Source organism: Notamacropus eugenii, chromosome 4 (genome assembly GCF_028372415.1).
Source record: "Notamacropus eugenii isolate mMacEug1 chromosome 4, mMacEug1.pri_v2, whole genome shotgun sequence".
In the NCBI taxonomy this organism is placed as follows: domain Eukaryota; kingdom Metazoa; phylum Chordata; class Mammalia; order Diprotodontia; family Macropodidae; genus Notamacropus; species Notamacropus eugenii.
The window spans coordinates 102,868,557-102,892,790 of record NC_092875.1 but is presented as its reverse complement, the minus strand read 5'-3'; the positions used below and the strand labels follow the sequence as shown (position 1 = coordinate 102,892,790).

Sequence of the window (24,234 nt, the reverse complement as noted above, 5' to 3'; positions counted from 1 at the left end):
CTGAGGTTCTCCCCTCAGGCTCCAACCGCTCCACTCCCCCTTCCGCCCCGTCCGGCCTCCCACGATGGCCCGACCACCACCCCTCAGGCCCTTCCCACCGCTCAGACTCACCCTTCGAGGCCGGCAGCAGCACGAAATGCGAGGGAAGCCCGAGCTTAGGGGACGAGAGAAAGGCAGGCTGGAGCGAGGGTCCGGGGGAAAGACTGGAGAGAGCGGGGAGCGCAAAGCAGGACGGACACCGGAAGTACGCCCTCATGCATTTCCGGTTCCGACAATGGCGGCCAGCAGGGCCCAAACCCCGCCTGCGTAAGACTGTAAGCTTCTGGAGGGTGATATTATAATCCTCTGTGTCACTTCTCCAACACTTAGAGCAATGTTATACGGAAGAAAATCTGGATAGATTAAAAAGAATTCTCTTCTCACTCCAGGCTCCCCTAACTTCAGACTGCAGAGGAGTGTCCTTCGGCTTCTCCTTCCCCTGGGTCTGGAGGATCTGCCCACGGGACCCCACCATAGAGGAAAATGCCCTCCACCCTCCATTTCCTCTTTGGTCCTCGAGGTCCATGCCTTCCCTACGAGGAATGCCCTCCATCATATCTTTCTGTTCTCTGCCTCCCATCCGCCAGTGACAGTGACGGGGAGCTCACTACTTCAGCAAATGGCCTATGGAGGCTTCAGAGTGCTCTGTTAATGCTCCTTTAGCCATTAAGTCACCAGAGACCTGAGGCTCTTTTGTTTCTATGTGAATAGGACACGGTACCTCCTGGGCAGGCTGAAGGAGAGGCGCTGGGACTTTGAAATCTTCATGTGCAGAGGCAGAGAGGCATGGAAAGAAGTGATTTTCAACAGTACTCTCCAAGTGGTTTTCTTATTGCTTATTGATTATCAGAGAGCAAGACTGGCTCCCCCAGGGAAGGTTATAGTCCCTTGGACTATGTTTCAGCAGGGCGCCTTTAAGTCTTAGTTCTCCAACTCAGCCATTGCTTAGTGACCTAGGAAGTAAGCTGACAAATGGTAGTGCTGGTAGGGACCTCTAGTCTTGAGGGAATAAGGTACAAGGGAAAGAGTGCCAGATTTGCAGTCAGTTCTTCTACTTACCTGTGTTACCTTGGGCAAGACACTCACTCCCTGGGCCACAGAATCCCTCTGTATAAAATGAAAAGGTTGAAGTAGGTCAAAGATGTGGAATTAGGAAATCCTTTTGTCCTACTTCCTCATTTGACAGATGAGGAAACAGGTCTCCTCCACCTCTAATTCTTTGATCTTACTTACCTCTTATAGATAAGGAACTGAAGCTCACAGAAGTTCTTAAGTATATCCCCAAGGATGTATTGTTGCTTAATGACAGAGCTAAGATTAATGATTTACTACTACTACTACTACTACTGCTGCTGCTACTAGAACTAATCTACTAGTTTCTAATGCTGTGTTCTTTTCAGAATACCCAAACTATCTTGCTAAGGATATTTGCATTTTAAGCTTCAATGAAATAAAAGGTTATAGGTCTTCATAAAGATTTTATATATTCAGGAAATATATGGAAGAGACATGAAAGAGGAACATAGCCCCTTCCTCTAATGCCTGACATATCATAAGGATAATATGTTATTGCAGAAAGTACATCGCAATTAGAATCAGAAGAGACCTGGTTTTGAATCCCAGGTCCTACACTTAGTAGATGGGGAATCATGAACAAATCACTTCTTTGTGCTTTATCTATTGATCATCTGTAAAATGGAAATATTCATGTTAGACTACTTGTTTCACAGGATTTTTGTGAGGAATGCACTTTGTAAATCTTAAATTACCATAAAAATATGAAGTGCTACTAATTTTTTTTGGAGGGGAGACAATTAAGGTTAAGTGACTTGACCAAGATCACATAGCTAGTAAGTATCTGAGGCTGGTTTGAACTCAGATCTTTCTGATGCCAGGGTTAGTGCTCTATCCACTCAGCTGCCCTGAACCACTATTACTACTAAGGAACTATATAGGCTGCCTATGTGTAAAAATAGTTCTGCCTTCTTTTTCCTTGCAGCATTGGGTGATGAATACACTTTACAAATGACTGTGTGCCTATTTCAACCTGAAAAAAAAATAAAGTGTTTACTCACTTGTGTACCTGTGAGCACCCATCCCTCTGTGCAGCAGGTGCTCAGGCAATGACGTATGTGCAAATAGCCTTGTTTTCTTGATCTTTCAAGTGCCATTTCAAATTCCTCATATAGCACACAAGAGCCCAAGGTGTTAGGGTCCAAATCTGTTGGTCTCACTGTCTCTGAAGATGAAAATAGATCAGTGTATGAATATAAACAAATTCATTCCATTTTCTATACATTTATTGTTCTTATTCTAGTTTCATCCATAAAGGTTTTGGGGGCAAAGTGGTTCAGTTATGTGTCCAGTCACACTATGTGCAATTCGTTTTAGTTTCTTATATTTTGTATTTTTTAGCGAGATGATACAGCTAAGAGAACCCACCATCTTCTTCAACACTGCTTTACAAATGAGTTTGCACTTTAAAATAGCATTTGCACTGGCTACCCCATATCTCCAAATACCAAGATTAACTGCTTGCTTATTAAGGGGGTTTCTTGTCTCTTTTGTCCTCCTCATTGTGGTGACTGCATGATCAGAATCTTAATTATCATTAAAAAGCATTTCTTAGATATCGATTGTGCTGGGCGTTGTAGAGGATACAAAGAAATATGAGATTTAGTTCTCATCCCTAATAAACTAATTATCTGGTTGGGCAGGTCTGGGAGATTTCACGGAAGGGTGAAGTTGAAAGCACCCTATCCCATCTTAGCCCAGATATCTTAACTAGGTGAGAGAATGTCTTAATCCATCAGTCACACCTTAGTCTAAATGCTAAGAGGCCTTTGAACTAAAATTATGTATATATAAATTATAATAAATATATATAATATATATAAATATAATAAATATAAATAAGAATATATATATATATATATATAACATGCAGATAGGTTGAGGAGAGCTGGCCAAAACCTCAGGATTTATCCATAAATTATAGATAACTTAAGAGAAGCAAGTTGAGTTGATTTCCTGACATCAGACCAAATATGACTTTCTGGCACATCTCTGAAGAGGAACTGTTGAGGGATAAAAGAGGGATGGGGAAGGAGAAAACTTGTTTTTGACATTTACCAGGTTACTTCCAAGGTTCTCGTAATCTTGACCAGTTTTTTTTTTTTGTGTTTGTTTGTTTGTTTTTTGGTCTTCCCCTGATATAGAAATCTCCCTCTACCGAAGAAGATTGGCAAGTGTTCAACAGTTCTGAAGAGTTTGGGAGAGTTGCCTGGGACACTGGGATGTTAAGTGTTTGCCCAGGTCACACAGACAGCAGGGATCAGAGGTAAGACTTGAATCCAAATCTTTCTGCCTCTGCAGGGAAAGAGAGGAAGGGAATAAACATTTATATAGCATCAACTGTGTGCTGTGATTTTGCAAATATTATCTCATTTGATCTCCACAACAAGCCAATGAGGGAGATGCCATTATTATCTCCATTTTACAGTTGAGAAAACTGAGGCAAATAGAGGGTAAATGATATATCCAGAGTCACACAGTTACCAGTGGTCTGAGGTTAGATCAGAACTCATGTTTTCTAGCTAGATGCGAACTATTGGTTAAGCAGTTCTCTCCAGAGACATGTTGAACGGAACCCTCGCTTGAGTTCAAGTCTAGCCTCAGATGGTTACCCAGCAGTGCGAATCTGAACAAGTTAATTTCTGTTTACCTCAGTCTTTTCAACTGCAAAATGGTGATAAAAATAACACATGCTTTGTAGGATTATTGTGAGGGTCACATGAGATAATATTTGTAAAAACAAGTGCCTGGTGCAGTGTTTAAGGAATAACATTTCTTCTTCCTTTCTATTATGTTTTATTGCCTCTTGTCCAAAGTTACACACAGTTACAAAATTGGAGTTTAGGATTCAGCATATTACCTGATCCCCAGCCTGGTGCTCATTCTCTATCTTCCTCTACAAACACACGTATCTTGGAAAGTTTCCAGTTGAATCACAGACAATAACACTTCTCTAAAGGCATAATTCTGCATTGTAAAGGTTTGCCTTTTCTATGGTTATTAGATCCCTTTTCCTAGGAACATGAAAAACTTTTATACAGTTCTTTCCATACTCTTTTTTTGTGTTATTTATAACACAAGGAAATAGTAAGTTTAGGCTCTTTTCCCTCCATGGACGGAGAATTTTGTATGGAGAGAAAATGAAAAAGGTGTTTTGTTTCCCCTAGGGTGACACAGTCCCATACTGACAAGAGACATCTTGTAGTGGCCGATCTATTTACTTTCAGGTAGCCAAGGCCTGAAACTTTTGCATGGCTTCCTTCATGGCTACAGTCTCTTAGGGCAATAGGTTAGAAAATTCTTCATGATGATTTGAAGGAGGGAATAGGGCAAAAAAAGACAACTACATACTAGAAAAATTAGAGAGTAATCAGGAGGAAGGTAGTGAGTTATAGGAAAGGAAAAGAGAAAGCAGAATGAAAACACACCTATTTAAGAAAGACAGCCCCCAGAGGTAAGAAGGTCAGATTCTCTTCTCACTAGCACTTTGGGTACATATGTGGTTCTGTGTATCTGCAGCACTTCCAAAAATACCTATTGCCATCTATATAGTCTATTCCTCTACAGAGTCAGATTGGGACTCCCTTCACATGTTAGTCAATGGTATTTGTGAGTTGTTTTAGCCAAAAAAAGAGAAATGTCATTATCTGGTGCTGGAGATTCTAGTGGTCAGCTCCTCTGAATTTGACTGGCCTCATTTTCAGGTGACAGACTCACAATTTGTTACTAGGTTTATACTTGAAGCCTTTCCAGATTAGTATAAACCTACCAGGGCTTGATCTCCTCAGCCACAGATTTCAAGAACCCAGGATCACCTTCAGGTCAAATAGAGGCCTTGGAAAAGAGAAGCATTGGTAGAAGAGTCTTCTAGGGTGGTGATTTTGGAGGGACAATTGTGTGCCAGCTGCTGAAGGTGATATAGACCTCATCATGCACATTTCAGCCTTGCACAAAACAAAAGTTATAAAATTATTAGACCTTTAATCTCTGGAATTTCCATTCTTCTTTACTGCTTAATGTGTGCCCTTTGCCCTGACTCCATCCCCCCACCCCCAATCCTTGTTATTCAGTTTGGGAACCATTATCTGAGAGTTTCTGCAGTTGCTATTGGAAAGGATGTATCATTCTCCTTCCATGTAGCTCTTTCCATATTTCTACATCTCTGTGACTTTCCTGACCACCACTCCTCTATGTTTGGTCTCCCTCATTAGAATATTCATTCTGATAGAGTAGGGGCTATCTTCATTTATGTATTTATGTTCCTAGAGCTCAACACAGTGTTCAGTACAAAATAAAGTCTGGATAGATGCCCTTTCATTCATTCATAATGATGATTATGATAACAACAATAATGACAATACTCTTAATAATAATAATTGGTATTTATAAAGTTTGAAGATTTGGAAGTAATTGACAGATATTGTCTCATCTGAGTCTTATAATACTGAGGCTCCCAAAGGGAGAAGAATACCAGAATGTAATGTAGGTGCTAAAGATATTATTGGACTCCCCATTAGACTGTGAGCTTCTTGAAATTTAGGGCTGTATTTTACCTTTCTCTGTATCCCCATCCATTAGCTCAGCACCTGGCTCTTAGTAGGCACTTAATACGTGTTTGTTGATTCACTTCTTTAATAGATAAAGCACCTATAGGTGTGAGAAGTTAAGCTGTTCACCCAGGATCACACAATGTGAGAGGCTGAATTTGAATCTGGGCCTTTCAAATTCAGTGCTCCATCCACCACACTGTGGTATGAAGTCGCAATGGACAAAGTGGGAAAGGGTTCATTTTAGAAGGGAATTAAGTAGCTCTCAATACCCTTCTTAAATCCTCCCTGGTATTGTACTTATTTTGATATGTAACGTCTCACTTAGTCTGTAAGGTCCTTGAGGACCTCACACTTCTATCATTATTCATATGCACAAAGAAATAGTTACTTAAGAACTGTATACTCTATTTGTGAAGATGAAATGTTGATAAATAAAACATCTAGGAAATAGTCCATAATCTAATTAGGGAGACCAGAAGCACACAGGACAGAATAATTTTAAAAAATTGTTCGTTAAAATACAGGTGATTCAACTGTGGAATGTGCTACCTTAAGAGATAGTAAGTTCTCCATAGCTGAAGATGTTCAAGCAGAGTCTAGGTGACCACACTGGGGGAATTTTGCACAGGGACTTCATTTTTCAATTGGCATTTTGAGTCTATGACCAGTTCTAAATTTCTATGGTGACAAAAAAGCAGTATCATGTTTTATGTTCATCTTCACCTTACCACTTACTATAAAGTCTATCATATAGTAGTCTCAGCATGTTTGCTGAATGAATGTCAGAATGTTAGAGCTAGAAGGAATATTAAAGTCATCTAACCTAACCCTTACCTTTTGAAAGCAAAGAAATGGACATCCTGAAAATTGAAGTGACTGTTACAAGTTTACTCAGAGAATGACAACAGTGGGATTGATGCTATTTTCCTCTCCCATTTCCATGCTCTTTTGAACAGACTATATTACCTTCTTAGAATCCCTTTCCTGCTTAGGTGCTTTTGTTTCTCCTCTCCTATTTCATTTATACCTGGGAAGTTGATGGGCTTGAGAGGGAAAGTTGAATGCCTCACTAAAATTAAGTGGGTGGTTACAAGAATACTCAAGTTAGAATCAGAAGACCTGGATTTGAAATGCAACTTGGCCCTTTACTGCCTCTGCAACCTTAAACAAATCTCTTCTTTCTCTGGGCCTCAGTTTTCTCATTTGTAAAGTGAAATGGGGAGGGTGGGCTAGTCATTCTCTAAGATCTCTTCAAACTCTTAATTTCTGAAATTAGTTTTTAAGGTGGGGAAATTAGACAGGACTTCCAAGAATAACAAGCCAGCAATAATATAATGTACTCTCTCCACTTGCCTTTTGTTTATTAAATATTCTTATTGACTAGCTTTTCAGTGCTTTGTGTTTTGTAGGCACTAAATTACAGTAACTGGATATCTTTCCTACACATGCTGACTGGCTATTTGAAGAATGATTGTACTTCAAGAAATACTTTCCCATGGGCTGCATACCATTGCAAAGCCAATTGTCAGAAGTACTGATGTGGCAAGGCCTTTTTGTGCAGAATAGCATTTATTTGGGAAAAAGCAAAAATGACCCCCTTCCCAATCCCTATGGTCTTTAGTCTTATTTTATTTTTCTGTTTAAGTTTGTTCTGTTTTTGAAATTATTCTCATCTCTCCCAGGCTGGACATGCAGTGATGATTCAATACTGATCAACCTAAAAGCTTTCTCTTACTCCATTTTTCCAACAGAGGCCCATTTGCCCATCCTTAGGCTACCTGGTGGCTCTTTGCTCATTATAGTGGAGACAGACTTAGAACTAACACTTGGGTTTACTCATACTACAGTTCAAATACCTAACATAAAATGATCCACAAGCTTCAGCCTTTCCAAAAGCAGGAATTGCAATTGTGTGTCATCATGCCTGGACCTTTGGCCTCATATCTCACTCCACCATGGCACAGTTGGTAGCTACCCTCATTCCCTAAGGAGGCTCACTAGAAAAGATGTATTCAGTTTTTCAAGGCTTATTTAGTAATAGCTTCTTGAGCCCCTTGGAAGGTGGCTTGATATAGGGTCATAGGTTCATAAGATGCAGAACTGGACAAGATCTTAAAATCATCTACTTCAATTCCCTTCTGCCCTCTTTTTTTAATTGAGGATAAAACAGAGCTCTAGAAAGGAGAAGTACCTTTCTTACATGATTACGCAAGATGTAGGTAGCAGGGTTCAAATTTGAGCTCAGATCTTCTTGTTTCAAGACGAGTACTCTTTCTACATATAAAACATTGATGCAGAATACTTCCATCCTTGGATTCCAGTAGAACGTTAGCTTCTGGAGAGCACAGACTATTGTTGGTTTTGTATCCCCCAGAGCCTAGCTCAGAGTCTGGCATATTGCTTCCTAAGGTTTGATTGAATCAAATTCATATTTGAAAAAAAATGGGTTCATATCCTAGCATTAATATTTTCTAGTTGTGTAGTATTGGGCAACTCATTTCATCTCTATGGATATTAGTTTCTCCAACTTGTAAAAGGAGGGATAATCATATGAGTAACCGCCTTCCTCATAAGGTTATTATGAGGAAATTTAAAAAGAAATTTCAAAATTCTTGAGAAAGATAGTGTACAGTTTATCTTAGCTGGTTTTGATACCACTTGGCAACAAAGTACACAAAAATGCTTTAAATTCATCATCTCATTTCAACCTTGGAATATCCTTGTAAGGTAGTGTTGGGATTGGAAGCTCAATTCCGTGTGGACAGTCTCGGGCGGGTAAAGGTGGGAGCTTCTAAATCTTAGAGCTCTCACGAGACCCCCCCAGGAAACGGCAGGGAATCGAGGTGAACCGAGCTATTTCGAGTAATTCCGCCTCTTCCCGTGAGAAACGTGATGGGAGAGAGATCTCCCCGCCCTCGAGATTGTCCCGGATCTGGGCACACCTAGTTACCTAACAGCACGGTATTCAGATGCAAACTATGCGGCTGAAGGTTAAGTAGGATTGAGGAAGCCTGAAAGCTGTCTTAGCACGTGAGGAGCCAAGAGGACAGTAGGCTCCGCTTCTCTTCTCTCTCCCCTCCCCCTCTCTCCCCGCTTGTACTTCTACTTCCAATCCCTTAAGATCTTAGCCTCCTTAGGAAATCTCCCCCTCTTCCTCCTAAGGAAGACCCCCCTGCACTTGTAACCGAGACCCTGAAATAAAGCTCAACCCTTGTTCGACTCTGGAACGTCCTTTCTCTCATATGAGCATCCGGTTTTGGCCAACCGAAGACCTCGGAGGTGAGGTAAGAAGACTCGGGTAGCCCACACAGGCCTCTAGGCCTGGCAAGGTAGATTATTATTATTATCTTTATCATTATTAATAAGATGCCATTCTCCCCTTTTTCTATAGAATTTAGATAAAAATTATCTTGGGGCAAAGTATGATATTAATATTTTCTTTTATATTTAATATTTTGAATACTATTGCACAGGTAAATTAAATGACATCTATTGTAACTGAATAAAAGTGTTAAAATGAAAACTTTTTTATACGTTTAATCAAAAGATACTCATTCCCATTACCATGGCATACAGCCTGACAGGAGTGATATGTGCCAAATGTTGTTCCTAAATGATCTTGATTTCTTCCACTTGGTCTCTATAGTTTTAAAGTTTTTTGCTTCATGTAGCTTGGAGATTATCAGTAATTGGTATGCTAACATCTTTTAAAATTATTATTCTGAAATTTTTATAGATTAATATCAAATCTAAGTGGTTATGGGTAATAGTTCAAATTGTGGAAATGGTCTGGTTTCAGGGTAGTTTTCCAGTGAATTCTGAAGGTTATTTTTAGGTTTGTATTTATAATGTGGAGATATGTAGTTAGTTGTAACCTTTGGTAACTGATAAATGACATTATGGCATTCAATAATCACTGAGTTGGTTAAAAGTTGTCCTTTTAGTCACTGGGTATTTTGGTTCACCCTTCATTTCTATTCTCCTCAGCCAAAATATTATTTTCTTGTGTTTGTAATTTTGGGGAGATAAAAACCATGGATGCATTGTATAAAGTATACATAAATGCATAACTAGTTTCTATTTGGAAGAATCACTGGTATACACATTATTTGATAGTAGATGTGCTATGTTAAGAATGATGGGACCATGGGGAATGGCTAAGCATATGAAGGTATATAAATGTATTGGAATAATACTTGCCATCAGACATAACAAAAAAGATAATTTCAGAGAAACGTGGGAAGACTTTTGTGAATTAATGTAGTAAAGTAAGCAGAAACAGGAGAAGTAATTATGCTATAACAACATTGTAAAAATTAACATTTTTGTGATTTAAGAACTTTTATTACACAATAACTAGCCATGATTCCAGAGAACTGAAAATGAAGAATTTGACTTGCTTCTTGACAGAGATGTGATAAATTCAATATGAAGAATGAGGCAGGTTGGACAAGACTAATGTGGGGAATTTGTTTTGCTTAACTATACACACATATGTATATATCCCTCATATCCACATACATATATTTGTTATATATGCATACATTAGTGTATATATACATATATACACACACATATATATATAATACATATATATATAATATATATTTAAATATTTGTTACACGTACTTTGTTTCCATTTTATTTTTTCCATTGGGGAGAGGAGAGAAGGGAGAAAAAAGAGATGCTTGTTAATGAAAAAAAAATAAAAATATAAAGAATGATGGGATCAGAGTTGCTTCTGAGAGGAAGCTGGTAAAGCACTTTGCTTGCAATCTACATGACACCTTAAATTATTTGAGCTAATAGTTATAGAATTTATCCAGCTCTTCCCCTTTATAGAGATTTATAGAAAACCTTGAGTTTCAGACGTCTCTCTGATGTAATTGTTTTGTTGATCACTATGTTAACAGGACACAGTCTTTCTGTTTCTCATTTGATCTAACCACTGTTTTTATTGTGTTTGACTTCTTACAACCAAAGAGATAAAAAGATAACCAGAAATTCTCCTTCTTTGGAGATTTTCTGTCTGTATCTCTCTTGTTTGCTTGCTCCTAAAGGGTCTACAATAATTTTTTTTAAAATTGATGTTCATTTGATTTCTTGCATTGGTTTGACTCCTTATCATCTTAACATTTTTACTTATGTTTTAATGGATATTTTCAATAGATTTTTGTTTTCTGGACTCAAGTTTTCCTTGCTTTATTGTCCTTAAATTTGGAGATGTGGCATTCATGTTTTATACAACATGTAACAGCTAGATATTGTTGTAATTTTCAAAACCTGTATTAGTTCTGTCATGATGGTTTTTGGCATCTGTAATTAAGTACATTTCTGGTTAATTCCATCTTTCCTGTAATGGTTCTTACTGTGTCAAAGATCACACTGCATGTACTGTTAGGCACAAGTTCTGAAACATTTCTATGCATTGTGACATATCATAGGAACAAGTGTTCATTCATAATGGTTATAACAAATGTCAGTTTTCTTAGGAATTCTAGTCATTACAATGACCAGCCATGCTTCCAGAGAACTGATGATAAAACATGCTATCCAGTTCCTGACAGAGAGATAATGGATTCAAAATGCAGAATCAGAAATATTTTTGGGAGGCATAGCTAATGTGAGAATTTGTTTCCTTTGACTATGTAAATTTGTTAAAAAAGTTTATTTGCATTTTTTTATTTTTATTTTTTTTTTATTTTGGCAGGAGTGAGAAGAAGAAGGCTAGGATAAGAGAGTAAAAGAAAGATGAAATTAAAAGAAATAAAAAGTCATTGAAATGTTTTTTTTTTTAAATGCACGGAAGAGAACAGAAGGAGGCCACAAAGGAACACAGATGAGTAGAACAGTTTTAAACAGACGTGATGTCTATCAATTGGGGAGTGGCTGAATAAGTTATAGTATATGAATGTGATGGAATACCATTATACTGTAAGAAATGATGAAGAGAATTGTTTCAGAAAAACTTTGGAAGATTTGTATGAACTGATGGAAAGTAAAGTGAGCAAAACCAGAAGAACAATTTATATAATGAATATATATTTATTATATATAATATATTGTGTTATAACATTATAATATATTATGCAAGATAATATAATATAACATTATAATATGTAATATAATATAACATTATAATATATTATGTAATATAATATGTTATAATATAACATTATATTATGTAATATATGTTATAATATAATATTATAATATATTATGTAATGTTATATATTATATAATAAATATAATAACAGCAATATTGTAAAGATAGTCAACTTTCAACAACTTAGTAATTTTGATCAACACAAGCATCAACACCACAATCCTAAAAGTTTTATGGTAAAGCAAGCCATCTGCTTCTAGGAAGAGAATCAATGGACCCAGAATGCAAATTAATGCATCTCTCTCTCTCTCTCCCTCCCTCTCTCTCTCTCTCTCTCTCTCTGTCTCTACTACAGGAATTGGTTTTTCATTAATAAATATATTTGTAATTGGTTTTAATTTTTTTTCTTTTTAAATGGGCAGGAGAAGAAGATAATTTAGAAATAAAAATAAAATGAAACTGAATTGCAAAAGAAATATGATACCACAAAAGAGAAAGTAGATGTTGAATTGATTATATATTTAAAAAAGAAAAACAAGTTGCTTATTAGTAGAGATTCAAGGCTTCATGTAAAAATCTCTGTTCTCTTCTGTGTTTATGGAAATGCCTGTTTCATTTGGTATGTGTGAGGTTCATAATGAAAATAAATTAAAAAATGAGAAAACAAATGGGAGCATTTTGGAATTTCTCTGTTTTGATGTACTTGGATTACTAGTTGGATCCATGCCATTATACTCAAAAGGGCTTTTTGAAATTCCAGCATAAATATGTCCATTTCCTTTTGGAAATCATATGAGATATGAGCATTGTTTTTGTCACATACTTCTTTTTTAGATAGACTTTTTGAAATTTGTATCATGCAGAGATTTTCAGTGGCCTCAAGTCCCTCTGATTAATATAGCCAACAAGCTTGTCAAGGCAGGTTAAAAAAAACAACATAACAGTCTAATCCTAGGCTTCATTAATAGAAGCCTAATTCTGACTGGGCATTTTTACTGACTGTCTCCCATACCTAAAATGCCTTCTCTTCTCATCTCAATTTTTGGTTTTCTTGGCTTCCTTTTGGTCTCAGCTAAAATTCCATCTTCCCTAAGAAATCTTTCTGCATCTTCAATAATCCAAGTGCCTTCCATCAAAGATTATCTCCATTTTATTTTATCTATAGCTTGCTTGTACATAATTGGTTGCATGGGATCTTCCTCATTAGACTGTGAGTTCCTTGAGGGCAGGGATAATTATTTTTGTGGATCCTTGAAGTTTTATTTATTTTTTTATGCAAGTAACATTTTTATTATTGTTGTTGTTATTTTATTTGTTTTCAGTTTTCTACAATCACTTCCATAACTCTTAGATTTTTTTCCCCTCCCTCCCCCTTCCCTTGCCAAGACAGCATGTAATCTTATATGGGTTCTACACATATATTTTTATTACTCACATTTTCACATTAGTCATATGGCCTAGAAGAATTAAAATGAATGGGAGAAATCATGAGGAAAATACAAACAAAACAAAAATAACAGAAGAGAAAATATTCTATTTCATTCTGCATTCAGATTCCATAGTTCTTTCTCTGAACATGGATGGAATTTTGCCTCAAGAGTCCTTTGGGAATGTTTTAGGTCCTTGCATTGTGGAGAAAGGCTAAGTCTATCAGAAAAATTGCTCATACAATGTGGGTGTTACTGTGTACAATGATCTTCTGGTTCTGCTCCTTTTACTCAGCATTAGTTCATATAAATCCCTCCAGGGCTCTCTGAAGTGTTCCTGTTCATCATTTCTTATAACACAATAGTATTCCATTTCATTCATATGATTGTCATCCTTCATTCTTGAAGAAGACCAAAATGACATCACCAAGATAAAGTGAAATTTCACGGTGTATGACTGTGGCTGATCAGACTAATATGAGCTTGGAATGCTCTACCACAGGTTGGGCACAGGTAGTCCATGTGAATATTTGGGGTGGATACTCCAAATTTGCACATCCTCTGTTTACTTTATGCTGTCTTAATTCTGCTTTGCTCATAGAGCACAGCACCCTTTCTGATGTGGGCACTCCATGCTGAGCAGTCCTGTGCCAGTGTCTCCCATGTTGCACAGTCAAACCCAAAGTTCTTTAGAGAGACCTTGAGAGTGTCCTTGTATCGCTTATTCTGATCGCCATGTGATCATCTGCCTCATGCGAATTCTTCATGAAATAGTCTTTTGGGCAAATGTTCATTTTGCATTCGAACAACATGGCCAGCCCATTGGAGTTTTGCTCTCTGAAGCATAGTTTGAATGCTTGGCAGTTCAGCTGCCAGTTACCCTCCCAGGTGATCCTCAGAATCTTCCTAAGACAGTTCAAATGGAAGCGATTCAGTTTCCTGGCATGGTGCTGGTAGACTATCCTTTTTTCACAGGCACACAACAATGAGGCCAGCACAATGGTTCTGTAGATCTTCATTTTAGTAGTCAGTCTAATGCCTCTTCTCTCCCAAACTTTTCTTCAGAGCCTCCTAAACACTGAGTTAGCTCTGGCAATGTCTTCAGCCATTCCACAATTGATGGTCATTTCCTTGTTTTCCAGTTCCTGTCTGCCACAAAGAGAGCTGATATAAACATTTTTGTATATGTGGGGCCCCTTCCATTTTTATGATTTCTTTGGGATACAGTCCTAGAAGCAATACTGCTGGATCAAAGGGTATGCACATTTTTGTAGCCCTTTGGGCATAGTTACAAATTGCTCTCTGGAATGATTGGATTAGCTTGCATCCTCACCAACAATAAATCAGTGTTCAAATTCTCCCACATCTTCTCAAACAATTATCATTTTCCTGTTTTGTCATGTTAGCCAATCTAATAGGTGTGATGTGGTACCTCAGAGTTGTTTTGATTTGCATCTCTCCAATCAATAGGATTTTAGAACATTTTTTCATATGACTATAGATAGCTTTAATTTCTTCCTCTGAAAGCTGCCTGTTCATATCTTTGGATTGGGGATTGACTTGTATTCTTGTAAATTTGATTCAGTTTTCTATATACTTTAGAAATGAGGCCTTTATCACAGCTACTACTTGCAAAACTTCTTTCCCAGTTTTCTGTTTCCCTCCTAATATTGGTTGCATTGAGTTTGTTTGTGCAAAACTGTTCAATTTAATGTAATCAAAATTATGCATTTTGCACTTCATAATGTTCTTCATCTCTTGGTTGCTCATAAATGTCTCCATTCTCCATAAATCTAAGAAATATAGTATTCCTTGCTCTCCTAATTTGTTTATAGTGTTAGTCTTCATACTTAGATCATGTATTTGTTTGGACTTTATTCTTGTGTACAGTGTCAGGCATTGTTCTATGCCCAGTTTCTGCCACACAGTTATCCAGTTTTCCTAGAAATTTTTGTCAAACAGTGATTTCTTCCCCTAGAAGCTGGGGTCCTTGGGTTTATTGAACAGTAGATTACTATATTCATACATGACTGTGTCTTGAGTACCTAACCTATTTCACTGATCCACCATTCACTGATCCACCACTCTATTTCTTAACTAGTACCAAGTGGTTTTGATGATTGCTGCTTTATAATACAATTTGAGATCTGGTAAGGATAGGCCACCTTCCCTAGCATTTATTTTCATTAATTCCCTTGATATTCTGGACATTTTGTTCCTTCAGATGAAATTTCATATTATTTTTTCTAACTCTAGAAAATATTTTTCTGGTGGTTTGATTGGTATGACATTTAATAAGTAAATTAATTTAGGTAGAATTTTCATTTTTATTATATTAGTTTGGACTGCCCATGAGCAACTGATGTTTTTTCATTTATTTAGATCTGACTTTATTTGTGAAAAAAGTGTTTTGCAATTCTATTCATATAGTCTCTGAGTTTCTCTTGGCAGGTAGTCTCCCAGATATTTTATAGTGTCTACCCTAGCTTTAAATGGGATTTCTCTTTCTATCTCTTGCTGTTGGACTTAATAATATATAGAAATGCAGATGATTTATCTGGATTTATTTTGTAGTCTGCAACTTTGCCAAAGTTGTTTATTTTTTCAAGAAGTTTTCTACTTGATTCTCTAGGATTCTCTAAGTATATCATCATATCATCTGCAAAGGGTGATAATTTAGTTTCTTCTTTGCCTATTTTAATTCATTCAGTTTCTTTTTCTTCTCTTATTCTTAAAGCTAACATTTCTAGTACCATATTGAATAACAGTGGTGATAATGGACATCCTTGATCATCACCCCTGATCTTATTACAAATGGATCTAGCTTATCCCCATTATATATAATGCTTGACAGTGGTAAGTAGGTACTGCTTATTCTTTTATGGAAGGCTCTATTTATTTCTGTGCTCTCTAGTGTTTTCCAGAGGAATGGGTTTTGTATTTTCTCAAAAGCTTTTTCTACATCTATTGAGATAATAATAAGGTTTATGTTAGTTTTATTGTTGATATGATCAATAATGCTGATAGTTTTCCCAATATTGAATCAGCCCTGAATTCTTTTTATAAATCCTGTGTGATCATAATGTATTATTCTCAGGATAAGTTGCTATATTCTTATTGATAATGTCTCATTTAAAATTTTTGCATCTATATTCATTAGAGAAATTGGTCTATAATTTTCTTTCTCTGTTTTGGCTCTTCCTGGTTTAGGTATCAGAACCATATTTGTATCATAAAAAGAATTTGGTAGGACTCCTTCTTCACTAGTTTTCCCAAATGGTCTATATAGTATTGGAATTAAGTGTTCTTTAAATGTTTGATAGAATTCACTTGTACATCCATCTGGCCCTAGAGATTTTTGCCTTGGGCGTTCATTGATGGCTTGTTCAATTTCTTCTTCTGAGAAGGGGCTATTTAAGTATTCAGCTTTCTCTTCTGTTAATCTGGGCAATTTATATTTTTAAAATATTCATCCATCTCTTTTAGATTGTCAAATTTATGGGTGTAAAGTGGGACAAAGTAATTTCTAATTATTTTTTTAATTTCTTCCTCATTGGAGGTGAGTTCTCCCTTTTCATTTTCGATAGTGGTAATTTGGTTTTCTTCTTTCTTTTTTTTAAAAATCAAATTGACCAAAGGTTTATCGATTTTATTTTTTTCATAAAACCAACTCTTAGTTTTATTTATTAGATTAATAGTTTTCTTAATTTCAATTTTATTAGTCTCTCCTTTGGGGTTTTCAGTATTTCTAATTTGGTATTTACTTGAGGATTTTCAATTTGTTCTTTTTCTAGCTTTTTCAGCTGCATGCCCAATTCATTAATCTCCTCTTTCTCTATTTTATTCATGTAGGCATTCAATGATATAACACTTCTCCTAAGAATTGCTTTTGCAGCATCCCATAAGTTTTGGTAGGTTTTCTTATAATTGTCCTTCTCTTGAATGATGTTTTTGATTGTTTGTATGATTTGTTGTTTAACTCACTCATTCTTTAGAATTAGATTATTTAATTTCCAATTAATTTTTGGTCTATCTTTTCATGGCCTTTTGTTACATGTAATTTTTATTGCATTATGATCTGAGAAGGATGCATTGACTATCTCTGCCTTTCTGCACTGTATTGTGAGGTTTTTATGCCAAAGTACATGGTCAATTTTGCGTGCCAGGTACCACTGAGAAAAAGGTATATTCCTTTCTATCCCAATTCAGTTTTCTCCAGAGATCTATCATATCTACCTTATCCAGAGTTCGATTCACCTTCTTGACTTTTTTTTTTTTTTGAGGTAAAATTTGTCAAGTTCAGAGAGGGGGAGGTTGAGTTTTCCCACTAGTATGGTTTTGCTGTCTATTTCTTCCTGTAACTCCAGTCTTAACTTCTCCTCTAAGAATTTGGATGCTATATCACTTTGTGCATATATGTTTAGTAATGATATTGCTTCATTGTCTGTGGTGCCTTTTAGCAAGGAAATAGTTTCCTTCCTTTTCTCTTTTGATTAGATCTATTTCTGTTTTTGCTTTGTCTGAGATTGGGATTGATACATCAGCTTTTTTTTACATCAGCTGAAGCATAATATATTCTGCTCCAACCTTTTCCCTTTTCCCTGTGTGTATCTCCTTGTTTCAGATGTGTTTCTTGTAGACAACATATTGTCAGATTATGGTTTTTAATCCATTCTGCTATCTGCTTCTGCTTTGTGGGAGAGTTAATCCCATTCACATTCACAGCTGTGATTACTATCTGTGTCTTTCCCTCCATCCTATTTCTCCCCATTAATGCTTTTAGTTCTCCCTTCTCCTATCCCCTCCACAATAGTTTTAATTTTTGACCACCACCTCCCTCAGTCTTCCCTCCATTCTATCAGCCCCACTCCGTTTATTTCCCCTTTTCCCTTACTACTTCTTCCCTCCCTTTAGCCTCCCCTCCTTTTTCTATCCCCTTTCTCCTCCTACTGTCTGCAGGGCTAGTTAGATTTCCATACTAAATTGAATTTGTTGTTCCCTCCTTGAACCAAATCAGATGAGAGGAAATCTCAAACAGTGGTCATCTCTCTTTCTTCTTTCCCTCTATTGTAACATGATTTTGTGCCTCTTCCTTATGATGTAATTTACTTTCTTCTGCCTCCTCCTCTTCACGTTTCCTGTTACAATTCCTTTGCACCCTTAAATCACATTTTTATCATCACATCATATAATTTATACCCACTTCCTCCATCTATGTATATCCCTTTTAAATATAATAGTAAATATACAATTCTCAAGATTAACAAGTATCATATTCTTATAGGAATGTAAAGAGTTTGCTTATATAGAATAACAAGTTGTCTTTTTTCCCCATTTACCTTTTTATGCCTCTCTTGAGACATGTATTTAGAGATCAGATTTTCTATTGAGCTATGGCCTTTTTATCAGGAATGTTTGGAAATCTCTGATTTCTTTGAATGTCCTTCTTCTTGCCTGAAATATTATAGTCAATTTTGCTGGGTAATTGATCTTTGACGGCAGCCCAAGTTCCTTTGCCTTACAGAATATCATATTCCATTCCCTCTAATTTTTTAATGTAGAAGCTGCAAGGTCCTGTATGATCCAGACTGTAGTTCCTTGATATTTAAATTGTTTCTTTCTGGCTACTTGCAGTATTTTCTCCTTCACTTAATAGTTTTAAAATTTGGCAACAATATTCCTTGGTGTTTTCAGTTTGGGATCTCTTTCAGGAGGTGATCAGTGGATTCTTTTGATGACTATTTTTCCTTCTGGATCTAGGACCTCAGGGAAGTTTTGCTTAATGATTTCTTGGAAGATATTGTCCAGGTTCATTTTTCATCATGGCTTTCTGGTAGACCAATAATTCTTAGATTTTCTTTTCTGGATATATTTTCCAGGTCAGTTGTTTTTCCAGTTAGATATTTTACATTTTCTTCTACTTTCTCATTCTTTAGATTCTGTTTCTCTGTTTCTTGATGCCTCCTACAGTCATTACCTTCTATTTGAAGGCAGGGACTTTGTAACTGTAGTGCTTAGCACTTAATAAAGGCTTGGTAACTCAGCTTGTTTACTCCTGTGGTCAAGAAAAATAAGCCTAATCTCTCTTGCACATGAGAGCCCTTTAAATGAATAAAGGCAGTTTTAGTGATCTCCTGGAGGCTTCTTTTTTTCCAGTTTTTCTTTCAACACTGGTCTTTCAAAGAATCCACATATAGCATAATCTCAATATCTGTTTCCATCAAACTGATTCTATGTTGTAGATCTTTTATCAGAAACTCCTGTAATGGATGAGAGATTGGCTTAGATAGCCTCTGAGAGTCGATGGTAAGATGTTATGATTTTTCTTGTAGAAGAAAACACCCTTTTCTTCCTCCTTACTCTACTTGCCTCGATAAGGAAAAAATGAGCACCTGGAAAATGTCTGCAATGCTATGAAATGCTGGTTTTGATGTTGGTAAAATTTTGGTAGTAATTTCAAATAGTGCTTTCCTTCCAACTAATCCATTTGGTGCAGTACACGTGAGAAGGGAGGGGAGAGAAATTCTCTCCTCAGTACATAATCCCTTGGGAAATTTCTCCTCACTAGTTTTCTAGTATCTTGACTTGTTCACAGGCCAGAGCATCCTTTTGATTCTGGGATCATGATGCTAAAAGCAGTAGGGTTAACTAGCCCCAGATCTTCAACAACAGCAGCAGTGATGCCAAGAATCGAATTTATTGATCAGTTAATGTGTAGTCCTTTAAGTCATTAGTGTTTCTGTCTGAATGATGGGATATGACTCTTAGGAAAGAGATATGACGCTCAGCTCTCAAAGATGCATTCACCACAAGGGAAAATCATGTATAACAGAGTACCTTGGTCACCTTTTCTATTTAACTAATTATGGCATCTTGAAAAGAAGAACAGGAAAAAAAAAATCTTGCTTGCTAAAGCAATTCTTTACTCTGTGGTAGCTAGCTATGACACCATGAAAGTCCAGCAGCTTAATAATAACAATAGCTTTGTTATTATTTATGACTAGCATTTACATAACTCTTTAAGGTTTGTAAAGCGTTTTACAAATATTATCTCAATTTGATCCTCATAACAATCTTGAGATGGAGGTGATATTATCCCTATTTTATAGATGATGGAACTAAGAAAAACAGAAGTTAAGTAACTTGACTAGGGTCACATAGCTAGTAAGTGCATGAGGACAGATATGAACTAGCTTTTATGTGGAAAATGAGCAAGACTTGCAGTTTAGAGATTCCAGGTAGCAAGGTGGTAAACTGGGGAAGAGAGCTGAATGTGGAATTAGGGAAGATTTGAGTTCAAATTCTGCCTTAGACACTTCTTAGCTTGATTACTCTGGACAAGTCTAGTAATATTCCTTAGCTTTGTTTTCAGAGAAGAAAAAGAAATCACACACCCCATGATTTGCAAATGTTAAGGCATGATATAAATGTTAGCCATTATTATTCTAGTTTCACTTCATTCACTAGTGAGGTGTGTAACTTTGAGCCACCAAAATTATGAAAGGACTTGAAAAGTAGTCATATGAGCATATGTGACTTGTGGGCAATGTTTTTATTCTGGAAAAATGTGTCATAGGATTGCAATATTTTAGAGCCAGGCCAGATCACAGGGGCCATCTAGTTCAGATTATACCTGAAACAAAAGTCCCCACTACAATGTAACTGTTAGGGGATCAGTCAGCCTTGAAATTAAGAGCTTCTATGAAGGAAAGGCAGTCCATTCCCCTTATAGCCATAGTAGTTTATAATATATTTAAAAATTTTGAATTTAGTGACCCTCTGTAAGAGGACCTTATTTTGTGTAAAACAGAACAGAAAATGAAACTCTGAATCTCTTGCAATCTCTTTCGCTTGACTATTTTTGTTATAAGGGGTTGGTTTTTCTTCTTTCTTTTCTTGTTTTCCTTTTGTTTACTTGGGGAGAAAAGTAAAAAGGAGTAGAGAATAAATATTTTTAATTGAAATAATAGTTAATTAAAATATAAAAAATTCATACAAAATCTCCCAGTAAGCAAAAGATGATAAATCCCAAATGTAAGGAAGGAAACTAACATTTATTAAACACCTACTATGTGCCAGACTGTGCTAAATGCTTCCCAAATGTTATCTCATTTGAGCCTTACAGTAACCCTATGAGGTAGATTATCCCCCTTTTGTAGCTGAGAAACTGAGGCAGACAGAGGTTAAGCAACTTGCTCAGTAATGCTCAGATATCAAATGTCTGAAGCAAGATTTGAATTCAAGTCTTCCTGACTCCAGTCCCAGAACCCTGTCCACTGCACCACCCTCAAATCATTCCTATGTTCATTCAGTTACATTCAAAGCTGCCTTGCTTGTTTCTATCTGAACTTTGGATAAAATCTCTACTCTGTTGTATACATCTTTAGACTGTCCACTTCACCTGTCTTATTCTGCTTATGTCTCTTTGCAACTCCTCCCTCATCCACAGGACTTGGTTACAACATATTGATTGTTATCATTACCTTTATTGAAAATAGAAATACAATAGAAAGCAATAGCTGATTCTATATGACTCAGTCCTCCACCAACCATCTCATAATCCTCTATCTATTTTTCCTTCTTGATGTCTAGGGTGGCAGGAAGAAATTCCCAGACCACTACTAAGAAAGGGTGCGTGCATTTATAACTTAGATCAGATTGCTTGCCTTCTCAATAAAGAAGTTGAGGAGAGAGGGAATATGGAGTTCAATTTTAAAAATGAATTTTGAAAATTGTTTTTACATGTAATTGGGGAAAAATCAAATACTAAATATGAAAAAAGAAAGGGTGTGTGTGTGTGTGTAACCCCATCCCTAGTTAACAAACAAAAAAAGTAAAGCAGGAGAGACAATACTGGAAATCACTCTCCCTTTCTCAGTTTACCAATCCAACTCAAATTATAACTTCTGGAAGCCTCAGTGCCTTGGATTCCCCCTCCTGGGCTCTCTCATCTGTGTCCCAGCTACCAGATCATTATCTGCTCTGAACTAATCTCAGCTGGTCTTTGTCAATGGGTGATTGAATCTCAGGCTACTGCCAGTAGTGTCAATAGGGGATGGGTGGGTCCTGTTCCTCCCATGGCAACCAGAAAATCTGAAGCTCAGAGATTTTTGAAGGAAAAAGAGGCAGCTAGTTCTGAACACCCAGGTACTGCTCTCAGGTCCTCTAATCCTATGTCACAGCTTCCTGTTTTTTTTTTTTTTTTTGGTTTTTTTTGAGTTCCACAAATAATTTATTAACTTCAAGTTGCAAAATAGGTCCCTTTCCCAGCAGAGAGCTAAGTTTCTGATGTCTTGGGGATGACATCCCCATACTGAAGAATCTTTTCCATAGTCAGTATAGGAGCTGGGAGGCAGGGCTATTTTGTACCAGGATAGGTTTTGCATTGGTAAGGAAAGTTGGTGGAATATCTTGTTTCCTTTTTCCCCCCTCTTTTTTAAAAAATTTATTTATTTAACTTTTAACATTCATTTTCACAAAATTTTGGTTTCCAAATTTTCTCCCCATTTATCCCCTCCCCCACCCGAAAACACTGAGCATTCTGATTGACCCTATCACCAATCTGCCCTCTCTTCTATCATCCCTCCCTTCTCTTGTCCCCATCTTCTCTTTTGTCCTGTAGGGCCAGATAACTTTCTATACCCCATTACCTGTATTTCTTATTTCCTAGTGGCAAGAACAGTACTCGACAGTTGTTCTTAAAACTTTGATTTCCAACTTCTCTTCGTCCCTCCCTCCCCACCCATTCCCTTTGGGGAGGCAAGCAATTCAATATAGGCCATATCTGTGTAATTTTGCAAATGACTTCCATAATAGTCGTGTTGTGTAAGACTAACTATATTTCCCTCCATCCTATCCTGCCTCCCATTGCTTCTATTCTCTCTTTTGATCCTGTCCCTCTTCAAATGTTGACTTCAAATTACTCCCTCCTCCCACTGCCCTCCTTTCCATCATCCCCCCCACTTATCCCCTTCTCCCCCACTTTCCTATATTGTAAGATAGGTTTTCATACCAAAATGAGTGTGCATTTATTCGTTCCTTGAGTCATATGTGATGAGAGTAAACTTCATGTTTTTCTCTCACCTCCCCTCTTTTTCCCTCCACTACAAAGTCTTTTGCCTGCCTCTTTTATGAGAGATAATTTGCCTCATTCCATTTCTCCCTTTCTCCTCCCAATATATTTCTCTCTCACTGCTTAATTTCATTTTTTAAGATATGATCCCATCTTATTTAATTTACTCTGTGCTCTCGGTCTGTGTGTGTGTGTGTCTGTGTGTGTGTGCGTGTGTGTGTATGTAATCCCACCCACTACCCAGATACTGAAAAGTTTCAAGAGTTACAAATATTGTCTTTCCATGTAGGAATGTAAACAGTTCAACTTTAGTAAAGTCCCTTATGACTTCTCTTTGCTGTTTACCTTTTCATACTTCTATTCAATCTTGTGTTTGAAAGTCAAATTTTCTTTTCATCTCTGATCTTTTCATCAAGAATGCTTGAAAGTCCTCGATTTCATTGAAAAACCATTTTTTCCCCTGACGTATTATACTCAGTTTTGCTGGGTAGGTGATTCTTGGTTTTAGTCCTAGTTCCTTTGACTTCTGGAATATCATATTCCACGCCCTTAATGTAGAAGCTGCTAGATCTTGTGTTATCCTGATTGTATTTCCACAATCCTTGAATTGTTTCTTTCTAGCTTCTTGCAATATTTTCTCCTTGACCAGGGAACTCTGGAATTTGGCCACAATGTTCCCAGGAGTTTCTCTTTTTGGATCTCTTTCAGGGGGTGTTCTGTGGATTCCTTGAATACTTGTTTTGCCCTCTGGTTCTAGAATCTCAGGGCAGTTTTCCTTGATAATTTCATGAAAGATGATGTCTAGGCTCTTTTTTTGATCATGGCTTTCAGGTAGTCCCATAATTTTTAAATTGTCTGTCCTGGATCTATTTTCCAGGTCTGTTGTTTTTCCAATGAGATATTTCACATTATCTTCCATTTTTTCATTCTTTTGGTTTTGTTTTGTGATTTCTTGGTTTCTCCTAA

The 24,234-nt window shown here is 36.8% G+C and overlaps 1 long non-coding RNA gene across 1 annotated transcript; it reads left to right on the top strand.

Annotated features, from left to right (window-relative positions):
• The first annotated feature begins 215 nt into the window (after positions 1–215).
• LOC140500424 (uncharacterized) lies at positions 216–11,704 on the top strand. Its single transcript, XR_011965731.1, has 3 exons — positions 216–314; positions 3,258–3,379; positions 11,374–11,704. It is a non-coding gene; the product is annotated as an uncharacterized lncRNA (long non-coding RNA).
• Positions 11,705–24,234: the final 12,530 nt, after the last annotated feature.